General features: G+C 43.4%; 1 protein-coding gene across 13 annotated transcripts in view; it reads right to left on the bottom strand.

Annotated features, from left to right (window-relative positions):
• PTPN4 (protein tyrosine phosphatase non-receptor type 4) overlaps positions 1–19,701 on the bottom strand; it is a 227,045-nt gene that overhangs the window by 54,632 nt on the left and 152,712 nt on the right. The window lies entirely within an intron of this gene.

Here is a 19,701-nt window from a genome sequence, read left to right as displayed (position 1 = left end):
AAGGTATTAAAATTTGGTCCAGATATAATTAACACCAACACACCTTGCTTTCAAGCTAGTGCAGTAAAAAGTCTTCAAAAATGAGCTTGGCATAAAAGTTAACATTAAGAGAAAATACTATTTTTTCCAAAATAAAAAATGAACTTAATTATGATGCTCTGAAAAAAGCTATAGGAAACGAATAGATGGTAATTACAAAAACAGAGGGAGAATTTACAAACTAAAAACAAAGACATTATATCAAATTTTGGATTAGAAGAATTTGAGGTTTCATTGCAGCTAAGAATTTGAACATTTACCACACAGTTACAAGAACTCATTTTCACATTCATTAGTGTGCTTAAACCATTCATTTTAAAAAGGAGACAGTGCAATTCTTTTCTTTTCAAAACAATATTGCTCTAAACCACCTAATTTGTAGATACTAAACTTTGAAAACCGTCCTCAACACTTTATAGGCTGCAACAGATTAATACAACTTTTTCTAAGATAAGAAAGCTCATGTTTTTTTTTTAAATCTAAAAACAATATCACTCAAGAAAAAAAAACTCACCTTATTTACTGTACTCAAGTTCTGATCTCTTGGAATACTACTCTCTGCTACCATCATAGACAACTGAAGTGTTTATCAGCAAAGTTTAGATTCAAATATTTTATTTTAATAACAGTTCTAACCTCAGAGTCCCACCCACTTATGCTTGCTGTCTCCGTTTCCTGTTCTTTGGGGAAATTTCGAAGAAAGAGTTACCACACTGCAGCATGAGCTTTTCGATGCTGTGGCTTTTTGGTTTCTGACCTGAGTGCTAATTTTCAATACCTCTATGTCTAACTTTACACAATCTCTCCTGGATAACTTTTAGGTATAATCTGAAATATTTTAGCTATTGATTTAATTCATCTGCATCACTTTAATTACTGACATTATTCAAAATAACTTCTAATGCTGGGAGGAGGTAAATCACCAAACCATTGTAAATGCTTGTATGGCCTTTGAAAGTTCAGTAGAATCCTGAATCTGGATGTCTCAGTGGATGAGTTTTCATCTCCATTAAAAGGAATAGCCATTTGTAGTGAGGCGGAGTGGCCTCCCTTTGGACTTGAGAAAGAAGGACCACTACCCTCCCCCTGGTGGGCGGAGCCAGACCTGCCCCTCCCCCTTGCCAGAAGTACCAGGGCGGGACAGGAAGTATAAAGAGAGGGCCCTGAAGCTCAGTTGGGCAGAAGCCAAGGAAGGAGACAGACCTCTCCAGTCTGCTGCCGACCCTGGGGAGAAGTTGCCGGGACTGCCGTCTAAAGACTGCTCTGCCCCACCGAAGGGGGCGAGAGCATCAGACTGTTACTGCTTGTTCGCCTCTGCTAGGGAGTTACAGAGCTATAGACTTCTTACAAATCAGCGACGCCAGCAAGACCTGAGCCCAAGTGCTGTTGCCTGATACAGCAAGGTGGAATGGCCTCCATCCCCACTTGAGAGTGAGGGACCACTACACCATTTAACACAGTTCACTACCCTTAAGATTTAATCCTGCCGCCCAGTCAGTCTGCAGAATCAGAGATGTTACTAAACAGATCCATGGAGTTGGGAAGAGGCACTATCTGAACAGGGATAAGGACTGACCTTTTTACCTGCCCAGCCAAACACAGGGGCAATTGTGGAGAAACCCAGCATGGAACCACGGCATGTAGGAAAATTATGAATTAATAGCCAGGAACATGAAATTCATAACACCTGAGGAGAGGCTGTAAGCTGCTAGAGCTTCAAATAGAGAATCAGCCCAAACACACACAAGATTTAAGCAGCACTACAGCACCTGACTGCACCCCCTTTAAGCAGAATTACTGCTCATGTTAAGCAAGAGAAGGTTACTTACTGTAACCGGAAGTTCTTCAAGATATGTGGTTCCAATCTGGATTCCAAACATGGGTGCACATGCATGCCATTGCCAGAGACATTCATAGTAGTGTCCGTTGACCCACACGTGCATCGGCTACGTGGCATGTCTGAGGCTTTAAAGAGGCTGCCGGGGTTGATGCCACTCCAATTCCCTCTTGCCAGGCAATAGGAGAGCCCGGAGTAGAGGGGATGAAGGGCAGGACTGAAATCCAGATAAGGACCACACATCTTGAAGAACCTAGTTACAGTAAGTAACCTTCTCGACTTCGAATGCTGGTCCCTATATGGATTCCAAACAAGGGATAGCAACCAGCAGTATTCAGCATGGAGGCTCTCCAGCAATAACAGTTCAAAGGACAGCATGGCCAACTGCCACATCTGCTGTTGTAGGGGTTAGACACAATGATCAGTAAAGGTGTGAATGGAGGACCAAGTGGCCGCTCTACAAATATCCTGACACGGGATGCCCGCAAGGAAAGCCGACGTGCTGCATGAGCCTGTGTCGAGTGGGCTGTGACCAATGGAGTGGGGGGGTAGAACACCAGAGAGTGCATAGCAGTCAGTGATGCTGTGGGAGACCCAGCAGGAAAGAGCGTGGCCACGATGGCAATGAAGAGACAAGGGGTGGTGCGGAAGCCTCGGGCGCATTGGAGGTAAAAGGCCAGTGCTTGGTGTACATCAAGGGAGTGTAGCATGCACTCCTTCTAGAGGCATGTGGCTTAAGGTAGAAGGTGGGTAAGTGCACACGCTGGTTGAGGTGAAATGAGGAGACCACTTTGGGAAGGAATTTGGGGTGAAGACATAGGGAGACCTTGTCATGGTGAAAGGTGGGTCTGCCATCACGGCAGCCAGTGGTGGCTGTGGGCTTGAGTGAGGAGATTGGGGAGCAAGGGTAGGGGAATTGGGGGATTAGTGAAGAGATGAAGGAGGTCTGGAAAACAATACTAGCGGGGCCAAGCAGGGGCCACAAGGAGAACAGTCCCTCAATCCTGGTGGATTTTGCTTAGGATCAGGGGAAGCAGGAGAATGGGAAGGCATAATAGAGCTCCACTGGTCAAGGGAATGAGAAGGGCATCTCCCTGCGAACCGGGACCAAGGGCTCCCCAGGAGCAGAAGAGGGGGAGTTTGTGGTTGGTCAATGTGGAGAAGAGGTCCCATCGAGGAGTGCCCCACTCATGGAAGATGGAGCAGAGAACAAGACTGTGGAATTCTCATTTCTGGTTTGCATGTAAGGAGTGACTGAGTTGGTCCACAAGGGAGTTGCTCATGCCAGTGCCAGATTAAGACCTTTAGAGGCCCTAAGAACTGAAAAGATTATGGTGTCCCCCCCGCCCATATGTAATTCAAAATAAAAACAATACTATACCGTAAAATAATTTTTTATTTTTTTGTAATGACACAAAACTTACATGTATGCTGAAATTAAAATAGTTTCTTTCTAGATTTTCTGATTGCAAAATTCTGGATATGTTCATCGAAGCTGACTCAACGAAGCATATCCGCTTCCATACACAATAGGGAAAGTGAATCAAGTCTGTCCTGACACATTGTTGTTCTCTGAAGGTTTTTTATTCTTTTCAGCTGAGAAAAAGAGCGTTCTGCGGAGCAGCTAGTAATCATCAATGTTAGAAAAATACGTAGTGCGATCTCTACATTTGGAAATACACATTGTATTCCATCTTTCAATCTTGTGTCATAAAGATCAATGTGACTGAATTCCATTTTTCCTGTTTCATTAAACTTTGCGCGCATATAACAGTGGAACTGCCGTACTTCTCCACAGAGATTCATGTTCAAGTCAACAGGGTATAAGTCAACTAGCTTTTGGGAACCTTGTGAATATTGTTCATCAGATAAGTCCATATCATTTAGAAAAGAAAATCTACTTGATACTTCTTTGTACACGTCACCTCTCCTCTTCATATGAGCTTCAAGTGTATCAACTGTAGCATAGTAAGTAGATACATGAAATTTGTCTCTAGGATTCAATGATGTTTTTGTTGCACTGCTATCATTTGCTTGTTTTTTCCTGATTCGCTTGCGGGACTGGGCTTCTTTGTAGTTAGTATCAGGCAAGATATCTTTTGATATGTCTTCAAATCTTTCGAAATCATTCCTCAAAATGTGTAAGTGGTCTGCTAATGATTGACAGAGGTCTGCACATGTTTTCAAATCCAATTCTTTTTCTTGGAGAGCTTGACTTGTGTGGTAAAAGTGTTGTAAAATTTCATTCCACATGGTCAACATGAATACAAACTCTAGTTCTTGCATCTCGTTTGCAATGCTTTCTGCCTCTCATATAGTTTATCCCTTTTGTGATTGGTCTTCAGCTATACTTTCTAATGCATCCACAATCTTTGAGAAGGACTCCAGAATTGCACTTGTTGCCACTGCATGTGCCTCCCAGCGAGTATTAGAAAGAGATTTCAACACACAATCATTGCCCATCGGTGTGTTGAGGCAGAGAAAAATGTATAAAGTAACTGAACTGTTGAGGAAAACCTTACTGCCACCGGACAACAATCAACAGCACTGCGGCCAACAAGACAGAGAGTGTGCAGCACATGGTATGAATATGGCATATTTGTTCTGTTCTAAAAGCTTCTTCTGCAATGTTGGCAGCGTCGTCATAAGATTGACCTCTGCACTTTGAGAAATCTATTTTGCAAACTTGGCACAGATAATGCAGTACTTGATTTGCCATTTCTTCACCAGTGTGGCTTTTCAAATTGAGGAATGTTATAAATCGTTCAACTGGTTTTCCATCTGTGGGAGACGCATATCTTAGTACAATACTCAATTGATCAGTATGTGAAAGATCAGGTGTAGAGTCGACAGATAAACTGAAATACCCAGCAGTACTTATTTCATCCACAATAGCTGAACGAACTTTGTCACTCATTTTACCAATGAGTTCAGCACATAATTGTCTTGGATAAGTATGATGGGTTACCTTTGCCAGCATTCCCATATTTTGAGATATGGCCGGCTAAAAATGGGTCAAACTGAGCCACAAGCTCCAACAATTTCCATTCTGCAATGATCCAAATGTGTCATTTGATCCCCGGAAAGGCAGACCACGTTCAGCTAATGTTTGAATAACAGCTATAACATGCTGCAAGACATGTTGCCAGTATGCACGCTCCTCTTTAATTTGTTCTTCCAATTTTTGTGTCAATCCAAAGCCCTGTCTTCGATTTAAATATGTCAACATTGAATCTCTGTGAGTAGTGCTATTTTCATATTGTTCAATTAAAACAGTATTCCGCCAGTCACTAAATCCATCTGCAGCAAACCGGGATGTTGAAGGTTTATATGCAAAAAGTGTGCAAACAAAACAGTACACAGACCCTGTTGATGGTGAATACAATAGCCATTCTCGAGTGTATTTCTTACGATTCGCTTTCATGCCGAAAAATATTTTTTGTGGACAATATCTTGTTTGTTTGCCATTGGTAAAAGTCCGTGATTTCTCAAATGGCCCAGTGTGGCGTTGACTGTCATTTGGTCCATGATCTATCCAGTAAGCTACATCATCGGTACTGAAATCAACCCACATACCAGGATCTTTTCTCCTATTATTTACAGCATGAGCAGGTTCAGTATCTGACACATCCACACCTTCTAGAACAATGTCTGTTTTACCACCAGGAGTAGGATGATCAGTTACAGTCTCTGATTTCCTCGCATTATTTCGATCTACGTTAGTAGGACACCCCCCTGGTTTAGGTGGGAATAAATAATAAAAAGAGAACAGAAAAATGGGGGAAGAGTGTGTAGTGGAGTGTAAGGAAGTTTAACAGAGTTCTGATTTTTCCCATGATGATTACTTCGATGCTTTTTTTGAAATATCAAATATCAATTTTTTTCCAAAAAAATCTCAATTTTTTTTGGTGCCCCCTGCTTTGCTCGTGCCCTAAGCACGTGCTTAGTCTGCCTATTGGGTAATCCAGCCCTGTCTCATGCCCAGAAGGTGTACCGCGTGGAGTGTGATGTTGTCCTGGAAGCACCAGTTCCAAAGGAGAATGGCCTCGGCACAGAGGAAGAGGGATCAGGCTCTACCCTGCTTGTTGACATATACGACTGCTGCCACATTGTCCGACAACACTTGGACATGGTGGTGGCGGAGAAGTGGCAGAAGGCCTGGCAAGCTAAGCGGATGGCATATGGTTCGAGAATGTTGATGTGCATCCTCGCCTCACGGTGTGACCAGAGGCCCTGGGCCATGCGACCATCTAAGTGGGCTCCCCAGCACACTAGTGAAGCATCGGTGGTGAGAGTAGTCTGAGGCATGGGACGAGCGAATGAATACCTGCGAGGACCGTGGATGGGGTGCACCACCAGGTCAGGGAGGCGAGGACGGAGGGGATATGAGTACCAGGTGGGGAGAATGTCTGTCTCTGGGTTGTAGACCAAGCAGAGCCACAGTTGGAGGCAGCACACGTGTAAGCGAGCGAATGGCGTGACTGCAGTTCAGGCAGCCATATGGCCTAGAATAGAGAGGCAGAGGCGGACATGTGTGTGTGGCCAACGGCATAGGCATGCGATGAGAGTGGTAAGGGCAGCAAAGCGGGTCCGGAGGGAAAAAGGCAAGGGCTGCGACAAAGTCCAGGTGCAATCCAATAAAGGTGAAGATGCGCATGGGGACCAGCACAGATTTGGCTTCGTTGATGCAAACACCCAGGTAGTCCAGGAGGGCACAGAGGGTCCGGATAGCATGAAGACCAGTCTGAGAGGGTGCAATGAGAAGCTAGTCATTGAGACAAGGAAAGAGGGAGTGCCCCAGTCGACACATGTGAGCTGCCACAACTGCGAAGACCTTTGCGAAGATGCGGGGGGGCAGTGGCAATCTGATGTGAAACTGATAATCGGAGGTGCTCACCATGAAGCATAAGAACTTGCGATGAGCTGAATGGATGTTTATATGAAAGCAGGCATCCTTCATATTGAGAGCTGTGAACCAGGCGCCATGGGGAAGGCCCGGGAGGATAACGGGGAGCGTGACCATGCGAAAACCGAAGTTCGGCATAAATTTGTTCAGGAATCGGAGGTCCAAGATGAGGCGGAGATCACCCCCTTCCTTCGGTATGAGGAAATAGAGGGAGTAGAAGCCATGGCCAGGGTAGCTTCATGGGACGCACTCCACAGCGCCTTTCTGAAGGCGGGCATCTGCTTCCTGCTAGAGAAAAGTGAGTTGGGAGGGATTCCCTGAGCGAACTAGTAAAGGGCAACGAGGAGGGACGGAGAGAAATTCAATCAGGTACCCGTGCTGGGATGATGTCCAGTAACCAGCTAGCAGTGGTGATCTTACGCCAATGGTGTGTGAACATGGCAAGATGACCCCCGAAGGTAACCGGCAGTGGAGTCTGAGGAGCAGAGGAAGGTTCTCCTTCTCATAGGAGTCAAAAGTTCTGCCTGGGGGTCCGTTGCAGTAGAGAAGAAGTGACCAAGATAGAGGCAGTGGAATGTCTAGAATGTTGTGAGCATGGACGGCGGCGAGAGGGCTCAGGTTGGTGCTGTGGATAGGGTTGGTATATGGGGTGGGGATGGGGTGGGAAGAACAACTGGTGCTGTCTATGGGTAGGGGCAGGGGTACAGAAGTCCAGCAATCAGAGGGTGGGACTCATCAGTTTTATTGCTGAATAATTTTTGATTGTCGAAAGGGAGGTCCTCAAGTGTGGTTTGGACCTCCTTTGGGAACCCGCTGGATTGTAACCAGGAGTCATGTTGGAAAACGAGTCTGGAAGCCAGGGAGTGGGACATGGTATTGGTAGCATAGACTGCTCCTGACGGGCCATCTTGACGACTAACTTGCCTTTGTCCAGAAGGCACTGAAAGTCCTGCTGTTTATTGGGGGCAGGAAGGCTTGAAAGTCCGCAAGTTTTGGGTAGATCAGGAAGTCCTATTTTGCCAGAATGGTCTGTTAACTGGCAATGCAGAACTGAAGGCCCAAGGAGGAACAGACCTTACGGCCAATAAGGTTCAGCTTTTTTGCTGCCCAGTCTGGGGATGTGTGGGGAATGGAGATGTTGCTGGGAAGCATGTTCTGTGGCCGCCTGGACTACCAAGGAATTTGGACGAGGGTGGGAGAACAAGGCTGTACCCTTAGCTGGCATGAAGTACCTACGCTCACCCATTTTCTAGTGGGGGCGCAGGAGCTGGGGTGTGCCAAACTGCTTGTGCCAGTTGGAGAATGGCATAGTGTATGGGCAAGGCGGTTCGGGAGGGCCCAACAGGCAACAGAATGTCTAGGAACTGATCATGATGATCCTGGACATTTTCACAGGGAGGTTAAGGGCTATCGCCACATGGCAGAAAAGGTCCTGGTATTGGGCATGGTCATCCAGAGGTGAGAGTGCAAGTGAGATGATGGCATCATCAGGAGACAAAGAAGCCCCAGTTGGGACAGAGGGAGCTGTTGGTACCAATGGTACAGAGGCAGCTCGGGTCCCAGGCAAACCAGTATGGCAAGCATAGGGGTCGCCCAGCATGGACGGTCCCTGCTGGTAGGCGAGCCATGAGTTGGCTGCTGGGCCATAGTGAGGCAGATAGGGTTGGCAGCGGAGATCCGGGCAGTAGGAATGAGACGGCGAGAAGGCTGTGTCCTGTTCAGAGGACCAGTCTGACTATAAAGATGGATCTGGTAGTGGTGGGGCCGGTATCAGCGGAGACGTCAGTGTGGGGTGGACAAATGGGGGGCAGTCCATGAGGAGAAGTTCCGTGGTTGGAGAAGAGAGCCAAGGACTACTGGCTGTGCAGAATGCTGAGGAGAGCCAGAGAAGGACAGCAGCAGTTTGGCTGTTGGTGTCAGGGGGGAACAAGCGTTCTGGAGTGTGCAGGACCAGGTGGGACAGACCAGACAGTTCCGATGGTGTGGATGGCACTGGAGGTGATGGTGTCAGTACTGTCACCATAGCTGAGGGGCGGTGCCGGCGGAGCACAATGCTTCGACTTATACTCCAAACGAGGCTTCTGCAGAGTGGGAACCTCACAGTTGACGTGCGACTTCTCACCCAAGCTGGTGCGGCTCGAGGAGGTAACACTGCATTTAGCAGCTGTCCTCATCGGGGTTCTGACCTTATGCCCATGAGTGTGCATCCCACACAATGGGATTTGGGTGGAGGTGGCGGTGCTGCTGATGCTGCGTGGGAAGAGCAGGGTAAAGTGCCCACTGCTGGTGCCAGCTGTCATTCTGAAAGATTTACCGGTGCCGGATATGAAGGGGCATGCGGCTGCATTGCTTCTTCCATGAGGAACATACGGAGACGAAGCTCCCGAGCTTCCTGAGTCTGGGACGGAAAGGAGTGGCAGATGGAGCAGCGAGCGGCAATGTGGGCTTTGCCCAAACAATAAAGGCAGCGTTGGTGCTCATTGCTTACAGAGAGAGAGGGCACAAACCACAGTACTTAAAGCCAGCTTGCCTGCGCATAATCCCCAGGCCGGAAGAGAGAGTCCCACAAAGGGGAGAATTCCAACGAGGAACACTTAACTATCTAAAATGAACAACTAACTACGACTATTAAAGAAACCAACTATATACAAGGCAAAAAGCGGGAAAATGCAGTACTACTAGGCAAGCTAGGAGCACCAAAGAACAGGGGTTCCTACTCTGACTATGCAATGGTAAGAGGGAACTGGAGCTGCGGTGACACACGCAGCCTCTTAAAGCCATGGACACGCCATGTGGCCAACACACAACGCATGTGCAGGTCAACACACACTATGAACAGTTCCAGCTCCAGCGCATGGCGCACCCACGTTTGGACTCCACATAGGGACCAGCACCCGAAGAAGAACAATCATTAGTATAAGGGAACCTAAATTCTTCAGCAGAATTGGAGATGCCTGCCCAGACACACAACGGTGTGCTCAGATACCATAGTGATAGGCACAACGTAAAATCCTAGACAGATTATTTAATCATAAGCCTCCCGAGTTTTACATATGACACTCCTCAAATTCACAACAGATTAGCCTTTTTCACAACTATATCACATTGTTCACTCATCCTCAATATTTTGATGCACTATAACCCTGAGATCCTTTTCTGCAGTACTAACACCTAGCCAGTTATTCCCCATTTTGTAGTTGTGCATTTGATTTTTCCTTCCTAAGTGTAGTACTTTGCACTTTTCGTTACTGCATTTCATTTTGTTGATTTCAGACCAACTCTCCAATTTGTGAAAGTCTTTTTGAATTCTAATCCGGTCCTTCAAGGTGCTAGTAACTACTCCTCCAGTGTGGTGTCATCTGCAAATTTTATAAGTGGATTCTACACTCCATTACCCAAGTCATTAGTGAAAATACTGAATAGTACTAGACCCAAGACTGACCCCTATGGGACTACACTAGATACATCCTCACAGTTCGACAGCAATCTATTGATAGCTACTCTGAGTACAGTTTTTCAACCAGTTATGCACCCACCTTACAGTAATTTCATCAAAATCACATTTTCCTGGTTTGCTTATGAGAATGTCATATGGTACTGTATCAAAACCCTTACTAAAATCAAGATAACATCACGTCTACTGCTTCCCCCCCCCCCCCCCCGCCCCATCCACTACGCCAGTAATCCTGTTAAAGAAGGAAATTAGGTTGTTTGGCATGATGTGTTCTTGGTAAATCCATGTTGGCTATTACTTATTACCCATATCCTCTAGGTGCTTACAAATTGATTGTTTAATACTTTAGATATTAAACACTGTATATTCCATTGCAAAAAGCCTATTGCATCATCCGATAGCAATCCTTCCCAATGTTCTTGGTTTCATAACACACAACGTGAATATCTACAACACAAACCTGCTTAACGAGAACCAACTGTAATATCGACAGAAATGCTAAATGCCACCATTTAAAAAAACAGATCTATACAAAACAAAACAAAACAACAATTACGTCTAGTGAGGCAGAAAATTCAGAGGGGCAGGTTCCAGGAACAAAATCCACATAATACCAGGGAAAGTCAGAGAGCAAGAATTAGCCTCTATATTAATCTGAAGGGACTAATGTGAACTCAGTATTATAGTTTGGAATTTAAATGCACAATAGGTAAGAGGAATTGTACTTCAGCCCCTTGTACATATGTAGTATATTTTACAAACATCTTATATTTCATATTGCTTTTCATTCTGAGGAATCCCACTGCACCTTACAAATGAATATGCAAACCATACATAGAATGCTTCATTCACCATACAAAAGCAGCTGACTCTGGGATACAGGCATCAGATGTTTATCAGTTAACAGCAACACCATGAAACGGCTTAGAATAGATGTGAGGAAGAATGCTGCATTCAACTGAAACTGCAGGAGGAATTTTAAGTTAACCAAACAAAATTTGGAATTTGGCCAGGACACCTGAATTAAACACATCTACTCTTATGAATAGATACTCAGCAGAATGTTGGAGTAACCATAATCTTGGCTTTACATCTTATCAAGAAGATAGGTTCCCAAGCCACAGTGCCCACTGCACCATGGGGCATTAGTTCAGCACCAGGGCGGATAAAAGTCAATGATTTAAAAAAAAAATAAAAACAAAATTGGATTTTTTTTAATTTAAATTGGATTTTTTTGATAAAATGCTTTTTTGAGGAAAAAACCTATCTGAAGATAGTTTTAATTAAGATACATTATAGCTCAAAGATATCTCATCATGGAATAGATTATAAATTCTAATTCTATAGTATGAGACAATATATTCATGTAATGTTTAAGAAAAGTTTTGTAAATGAGTTCCAACAATTCATGGGTTAGGGACCCAATCTTATGGGGTTCCAGGGGCTTCTGTATATATTATTTAGGTTAGTCTTTCAATGAGACTCAATGCTCAGTCTAGAAGATACCATCGGAGATGCTTAGTTTTGCAGTTCCCAACCTGTGGATTTGTGTCTCCAGAGGTAACATGCTTGTTAACAGCAAAAATGTTTTTAAATAACTAAATAAATATATAGAGGTGAGAAATAACAGACCTCAACCCTACTGTCCCTCCGTAAATTTGTGTACACAGAGTCAATCCCTTACCCCTCTCTAAAAGTGCAAAGTTTCAAAAAGTTCCATGAATAGGAGATTGCTGGGGGTGGAATAGATCTGGATAAGGAAAAGAAGTCTGGAGATAAATGTGAGAAGGGAGAGACAAGAAGTAGAAACAAAAGTGAAACTGTTTGACTAGCATATTCCAGAAGTCTTGAGGTCTTTCTGAGTGTAGCCTTCATTGATTTGAGATCTACCATACCATTCTCTCACTAGAAGGGAAAACTTATAATGGCAGCAGGCCGTAAAAGAGACCCAGTTTGGGAATATTTTAATGAAGTTCCTCTACCTGTGGGTAAGACAGGCACGCGTGCAAAATGAAAACAGTGCAACAAAGAAATGCAAGGCCTGGTTGCCTGAATGAAACAACATCATGAGAAGTGTTCCTTCTCAGGAGGAAGCTGCGTTGAAGATGATGAAAGGAACATGTCTGAACATGCAGGATCTCCAGATTGGTAAACTTTTTTAATTCATACTTCTTTCTTAAAGACTGCCTGTCTTCCTTCTGGACTATTCCTGAATTCTCATGTTTGTGCAAAAAATATAGTTATTACTCTATCGTTCTATCATTTTAGATCCAGTTGTGATAAAAAATAAATAGCTGAAATAACAGATCTTCCTTTTACAATTTCACCTTTAAAGTAGTACTAAGTGTCAGTGAATGCAATGAGTAATAATAAATGAGCAGTATGGTAATAATAATTAAATAACTGCATTGACTTATTTTGTTTAGGAGAATCCATCCTCAACAAACAGGATTTTGAAGACTATCCACCTTCAAGATCACCATAATTTTCTATAGTTTCAGAGTTATCTGCCAATGATAGTGTTTCAGTCACATCATGTATATCACATAGCAACAGTATATCACAGGGGTAGGCAACCTATGCCACACGTGCCAAAGGCGGCACACGAGCTGATTTTCAGTGGCACTCACACTGCCCGGTTCTTAAACATTTTAAAAACCTTATTTACTTTACATACAACAATAGTTTAGTTATATATTATAGACTTATAGAAAGAGACCTTCTAAAAACATTAAAATGTATTACTGGCATGCGAAACCTTAAACTAGAGTGGATAAATGAAGACTCGGCACACCACTTCTGAAAGGTGCCGACCCCTGGTATATCACCTGTAGCAAAAAGAAAAAAAATCTCCATCATCCAGAAACAGTCATACATAAGTCTGTGATAAGAACCAGCATATTACAAAAAGAGGTATGGTACTGTATATACTCGTTCATAAGCCGAATTTTTTTGGTAAAAAAGGGAAGCACCAGAGAAGAGGGTCGGCTTATGAACAGGTATAGAGAGGGAGAGGTGGGACACAGCCCCTCCCCCCAACAGAGGCAGCACAGCGAGCAGAGCCAGAAGGGAAGAGGCAGGGCCAGAGTCTCTCCGCTTCCGGCCAACGCTGCTCTCCCCTCAGCCTCCGAAGCAGCTGCAGCTCCGGGGCTGGCAGGCTGCAGCCGTGCTGCTCATCCCGCCCCCCAGAGTAGGCTGTGGCCGTGCCGCCCAGCCTGCCGGAGGAGGCTGCAGCCGCACTGCCCAGCCTGCCTGAGCAGCTCCAGCCAGGCCAGAGACATCCTCCCCTGGCTCCCCCCCAGATAAGGTGGGAAGGGATGGGATAGGGAGAGTGTGGGCGTCCCGGGCTAGGGGTGGTGTCATGTGGGGGGTGGTCACAGGGGTTACACCCCGGACCCGTAGCTTCTCCCCCCCAAAAAATTTCCCCACCAGTTCCTGTCCGGCCTGTCAGGGTAAGCAGCTGGCGCGCTGGGACACTTTGTTTACTTAGGTTTACCTCTGTCCCTGTGGAGGTAAACAAACCATCTCGGCCCACCAGCAGCTTATCCTGATGCCCCGGGAGCCAAAGTTTGCTGACCCTTGAAGCATAGGATCGGCTTATGAACAGGTCATAAAAATTTTCCATTTTTACTTATCCATCTTGGGGGGGGGGGTCGGCTTATAAACGAACCAGCTTATGATCGAGTATATACAGTAACTGATGAAAAAATTGCCCTGTTTGTTTATGCAACAAACTCTCCTTTCTGTATGATTGAGAACCCACACTTCATTAACATGTTTCAGTCATTAAGACCAGGATACAGTCCACCCAACAGAGCAGATGTCGCAGGCAAATTGCTGGATAAAGTGTATGAAAGAGAAATTGAACAGTGTGCAAAAGTTCTAGTGGGTAAAATTGTGAACCTGAGTCTTGATGGGTGGAGCAATGTCCACAATGATCCTGTTGTATGTGCTCGTGTGACAAGAGAAGAAAGGAATGTCTTCCTTACAGAAACAATTGATACATCAGGAAATGCACACACAGCAGAATACTTACAAGAAGTAGCAGTAAAAGCTGTAACAAACTGTGAAAAAAAATTCAAATGTCTAGTACGCAGCTTGGTCACAGACAATGCTGCAAATGTATCCAAGATGAGAAGATATTATTTAAAAGAGAGTGAAGAGAGTCCCAAGCTAATAACATGGGGAGGAGGTGACCAGCCCTCTGTGGTGAAAGAAGTGGTTCAGGACTATTTAGAAAAGCTGAACAAGCACAAGTCCATGGGGCCGGATGCGCTGCATCCGAGGGTGCTAAAGGAGTTAGCAGATGTGATTGCAGAGCCATTGGCCATTATCTTTGAAAACTCATGGCGATCGGGGGAGGTCCCGGATGACTGGAAAAAGGCTACTGTAGTGTCCATCTTTAAAATAAAAAAAAGGGAAGGAGGATCCGGGGAACTGCAGGCCAGTCAGCCTCATCTCTGATTAAAAAAATTAATTAAATTAATTAAAAAAAATCTCAGTCCCTGGAGCAGGTCCTCAAGGAATCAATTCTGATGCACTTAGAGGAGAGGAAAGTGATCAGGAACAGTCAGCATGGATTCACCAAGGGCAAGTCATGCCCGACTAACCTAATTGCCTTCTATGATGAGATAACTGGCTCTGTGGATGACGGGAAAGCAGTGGACATGTTATTCCTTGACTTTAGCAAAGCTTTTGATATGGTCTCCCACAGTATTCTTGCCGGCAACTTAAAGAAGTATGGGCTGGATGAGTGGACTAACTATAAGGTGGATAGAAAGCTGGCTAGATCATAGAATATCAGGGTTGGAAGGGTCCTGAAGAGGTCATCTAGTCCAACCCCCTGCTCAAAGCAGGACCAATTCCCAACTAAATCATCCCAGCCAGGGCTTTGTCCAGCCTGACCTTAAAAACCTCTAAGGAAGGAGATTCCACCACCTTCCTAGGTAACCCATTCCAGTGCTTCACCACCCTCCTAGTGAAAAAGTTTTTCCTAATATCCAACTGAAACCTCCCCCACTGCAACATACGTTTGCAGTGCTCATTTGATGCACCTCCTAGTCATAGACTTCAGTGTTCCAGAAATAAAGGCTAACGTAGTTGAAATTGCAAAATACTTTCGTTACAATCACTTTGCAGCAGCTGATCTGAAAAAAGTGGGAGGAACCATGCTAACTCTCCCACAAGATGTGCGATGGAACTCCGTAATGGATTGTTTTGAGCACTATATCAAGAACTGGCCTAATCTGATGACAATTTGTGAACAAAATCATGAAAAAAATAAATGGCACTGTCACAGCCAAAGTTCTCAACATTGGGCTTAAGAGAAATACAGTAACTCCTCACTTACCGTACTCCCACTTAACATTGTTTCGAAGTTATATCGCTGCTCCATTAGGGAACATACTTGTTTAAAGTTGTGCAATGCTCCCTTATAACGTCGTTTGGCTGACTTTACAAGGGAGCATTGCACAAGTTCCTCTTCTCCGCCTCCTCCCCCTCCCTTCCTCTCTCCCTCCCAGTACTTCCCCCACCGCCAAACAGTTGTTTGGCAGTGCTTTGGACTTTCTGGGAGGGAGGGAGCGAGCGGGGAAGCTGTCCCCTCCCCCGGCCTGCAGCTCTAGAGCCCCTTTTGGAATGTGGCCCTGCGAGCCCGGGCCGGAGAACTCAGGAGGAGCAGGGGTAGCCGCACAGCCGGAAAGGAACAGCCCTTTCCCCCTCAAAGCTGGCCGGAGAGAAGCGGCGCTTTGAAGGGGAAAGCGCCACTTCTCTCCGGCCGCTGGCTGCACGGCTGCCCCTACTCCTCCTGAGTCCTCCTGCCCGTGCTCACACCCTGAGCGCCCTCCCACACCCTAATTCCCTCCCAGACTCTGCACCCCCAGCCCTGAGCCCCAGGGGTAAGCCAGGGGCACCGCCCCACCACAGTACAGTACTGTACAGTATATAATGCCTTTTGTCTGCCCCAAAAAATTTTCCTTGGAACCTAATCCCCCGACTTTACATTAAATTTTATGGGAAAATTAGATTTGTTTAACACTGTTTCACTTAAAGTTGCATTTTTCAGGAACATGACTACAATGTTAAGTGAGGAGTTACTGTATTGAACACATGCTGAGTACCCTGAAGCCTATTTCTGTAGCCTTGAATAAAATGCAGGGAAATAGCTGTTTTATTGCTGATGCTGTTGAAATTTGGAATGAACTGAGTGAGATCTTAAAAAGAGAACTATGCAATGTCAGAGTTAAATTACAAGCATTAAAAAAAACGAATGGGACAAGTGCTATCTCTAGCTCATTTTCTTGCGAATATTCTCAATACTCGGTACCAGGGTCAAACCTTAACTGCAGAAGAAGAGGAGTTGGCTATGACATGGACATCCAGCAATCATCCCTCCATAATGCCAACTATAATAAACTTCAGCGCTAAGGGTGAACCATTGAAGAAATATGTTTGCTGATGATCTTTTAAAGAAAGTCACTTAAGCACTTGGATTCAGAGACTGTTGAAGTGATAATCTCACTTTTAACAGCAGTAGCTTCTTCTGACAGTGTAGAAAGAATATTTTCTTTCTTTGGAATAATTCATTCCAAATTGAGAAATTGTTTGGGACCTGAAAAAGCAGGAAAGCTTGTTTTTCAGATTATGAACAAACGGGAAAATGAAGATGAAGATGACTGAGTTAGCTGCAGAAGCCAATATTTTAAGTTTCTCATGTTGACCTGGTTGACATAGTCAATTTAATTTTTTTTTTTTTTAAATATTTCATTTAACTATTTTAGTTAAAAACAATCTTAACAAAAACAAACCTGATTTTAAAAAACTTGTATGTTTAACTAAATTCAAAAATTCATATGCTTTTTTTGTTAAAATATTATATGTTTGCTGTTCAAGAAAAAAATCCAGAATACATAACGTTGTTTTAGTTAAACAAAACAATTTAAATGTCTGTCTGGTGATGTTCTCCTCCTAATACAGCATGGCAAGAAAATCCTCAAAATATTAATTATTAACCTGTTGAATTGGAGATAGTTCACCTCCCAATGACTTCATAAATATTAGCTTCAATTACCTTTGGTAAATGAAATAACCAATCATTCATTTTCTGATATAGCTGTAAAACTAATCTGAAAAGTTTTCAAAATAAATCACATTAAAACTGTATAGTGTGTACCTTCTAAAAAGGTACTTCTTATCAAACTGTCTGTACTGGGCTATCTTGATTATCACCTCAAAAGTTTTTTTTTCTCTTAATTAATTGGCCTCTCAGAGTTGGTAAGACAACTCCCACCTGTTTATGCTCTCTGTATGTGTGTATATATATCTCCTCAATATATGTTCCATTCTATATGCATCCGAAGAAGTGGGCTGTAGTCCACGAAAGCTTATGCTCTAATAAATTTGTTAGTTTCTAAGGTGCCACAAGTACTCCTGTTCTTCTAAAAAGGAAACCTACATCTATCTCTGAGTTGAGAAGAATCTGTATTAAGTTTATAACAACCAACAAGAATGCATTTTTATGTAGAAATCCATGATTAAATCGAGTCTCCCTGACTAGTGATTTAAATCAAATCCACCCTGTTCAGCATTGACTCAAAGAGAAGAGTGCCACCTACTTAATAACGAACATCATTTCCTGAGACATCTATGTATTCCTAGAGCCAAGTACTGGCTTTGCCCAACCATACTTAGCTGCTGAGGTCTGACAAGAGTGTAGTTTTTAATTAAGTCAGAACTTTCTGAAAAGCAATAATTGCAGACAAGCTCTTATTCACAGCTTTTCCCAATCACTACTATAGTGTTCTTCAAAATAAAAACAAAATGTTAATAACAGGGCTACCAAGCGATTAAAAACATTAATCACGATTAATCGTGCGATTAAAAACATTGTAGGATTGGAGCCTTTTGGTGCAGTTTCAGAGATTTTACCTTTACAGCACTCGGGTAACGAAAAGAGATTGGGGTATGTGTTTTTATTTTGACACCTGGGATGATGATATAAAGACGTTTTATATGGAAGTGTTGAAAAAATCCATCTCTCCTTGGTAGTCCATTTCTAGTCAATAGAACGTGAAAGATCCCAGGATGTTCTCTCACACCTACTGAGCATAAATGGGAAAACACCTTTGGATATTAAGCCAAAAGTAGCTGTTCCGATTTTGACGGCCATCCAAAAGAAATACTTTTTCTCTGGATTAGAGAGAAAAATAATAATAAACTGGCTTTAATCTTAGTTTTGTTTTAAACTATCTGCAACAAAATTGTTACCCTGTACTGTAGTTCTTTGGAAAGTTTTCAAGCTTTGACTTCCATGTGACAGCACTTTGAGCCATAATATTGGCTAGCTCGAAGGCTAATTTATAGGGCTGTCAAGCGATTAAAAAAATTAATTGCGCAATTAATTGCACTCTTAAACACTAATAGAATACCATTTATTTAAATCTTATTGGATGTTTTCTACATTTTCAAATATATTGATTTCAATTACAACACAGAATACAGTGCTCGTTTTATTTTTTTTATTACAACCTAATATAAGTACTATACTGCAATCTCTTTATAATGAAAGTTGAACTTACAAATGTAGGATTATATACAAAATATAACTGCATTCAAAAACAAAACAATGTAAAACTTTAGAACCTACAAGTCCACTCAGTCCTACTTCAGCCAGTCGCTAAAACAAGTTTGGTTACAATTTGCAGGAGATAATGTTTCCCACGTCTTGTTTACAATGTCACCTGAAAGTGAGAACAGGCTTCTGTATGGCACTGTTGTAGCCTAGTAAAGACCCATCAAATCGACTGCAGATTGCTCTCCAGTTGACCCCTGTACTCTACCCCCAATGAGAAGAGTAAGGTAAGTCGACGCAGTGTAGATCCTGCAGTAACTCGACCTAAGGTATGTCGACTCCAACTACGTTATTCACGTAGCTGGAGTTGCATAGCATAGGTCGACATAGCCTTAGAAATCTCACATTGGTACCTTCTTTGTGTTTTGTCAAATCTGCTGTGAATGTATTCATAAAACAAACATGTGCTGGGTCATCATCCGAGACTGCTATGACATGAAATACATGGCAGAATGTGGGTAAATCAGAACAGGAGACCTACAAATCTTCGTATTGTCTCATTAAAACATTTTATTTCCAAGAGATGGACAATCACCAGTTTAGCTATTTTACACATACATTGTTTTCCATTTCCCTACCCTTTGTCTCAGATTGTAAACTCTTCAGGGCAGGAGCAATGCTCCTTTTGTTTGTAAAGTGCCTAGCATATTGTGGACACTATGGAATCCAGCAGAAAAATAATAATTAGAATTACAATACTGCAGAACAGTTTCTACAGTCAGCCAATTATGATATAATGAATCACTTCTGAAGGCATTCTCAGGAGAATTCATAGCAAAATTACAGTAGTAGAGGTTATAGTGAAGCACACATTTATAAAAAACTGGGCATTTCGG

Source organism: Chrysemys picta, chromosome 11 (assembly GCF_011386835.1).
Source record: "Chrysemys picta bellii isolate R12L10 chromosome 11, ASM1138683v2, whole genome shotgun sequence".
NCBI classification, from domain to species: Eukaryota; Metazoa; Chordata; order Testudines; family Emydidae; genus Chrysemys; species Chrysemys picta.
Note: the sequence above shows the minus strand (reverse complement) of the source record. Positions and strands in the feature narration are given on the sequence as shown.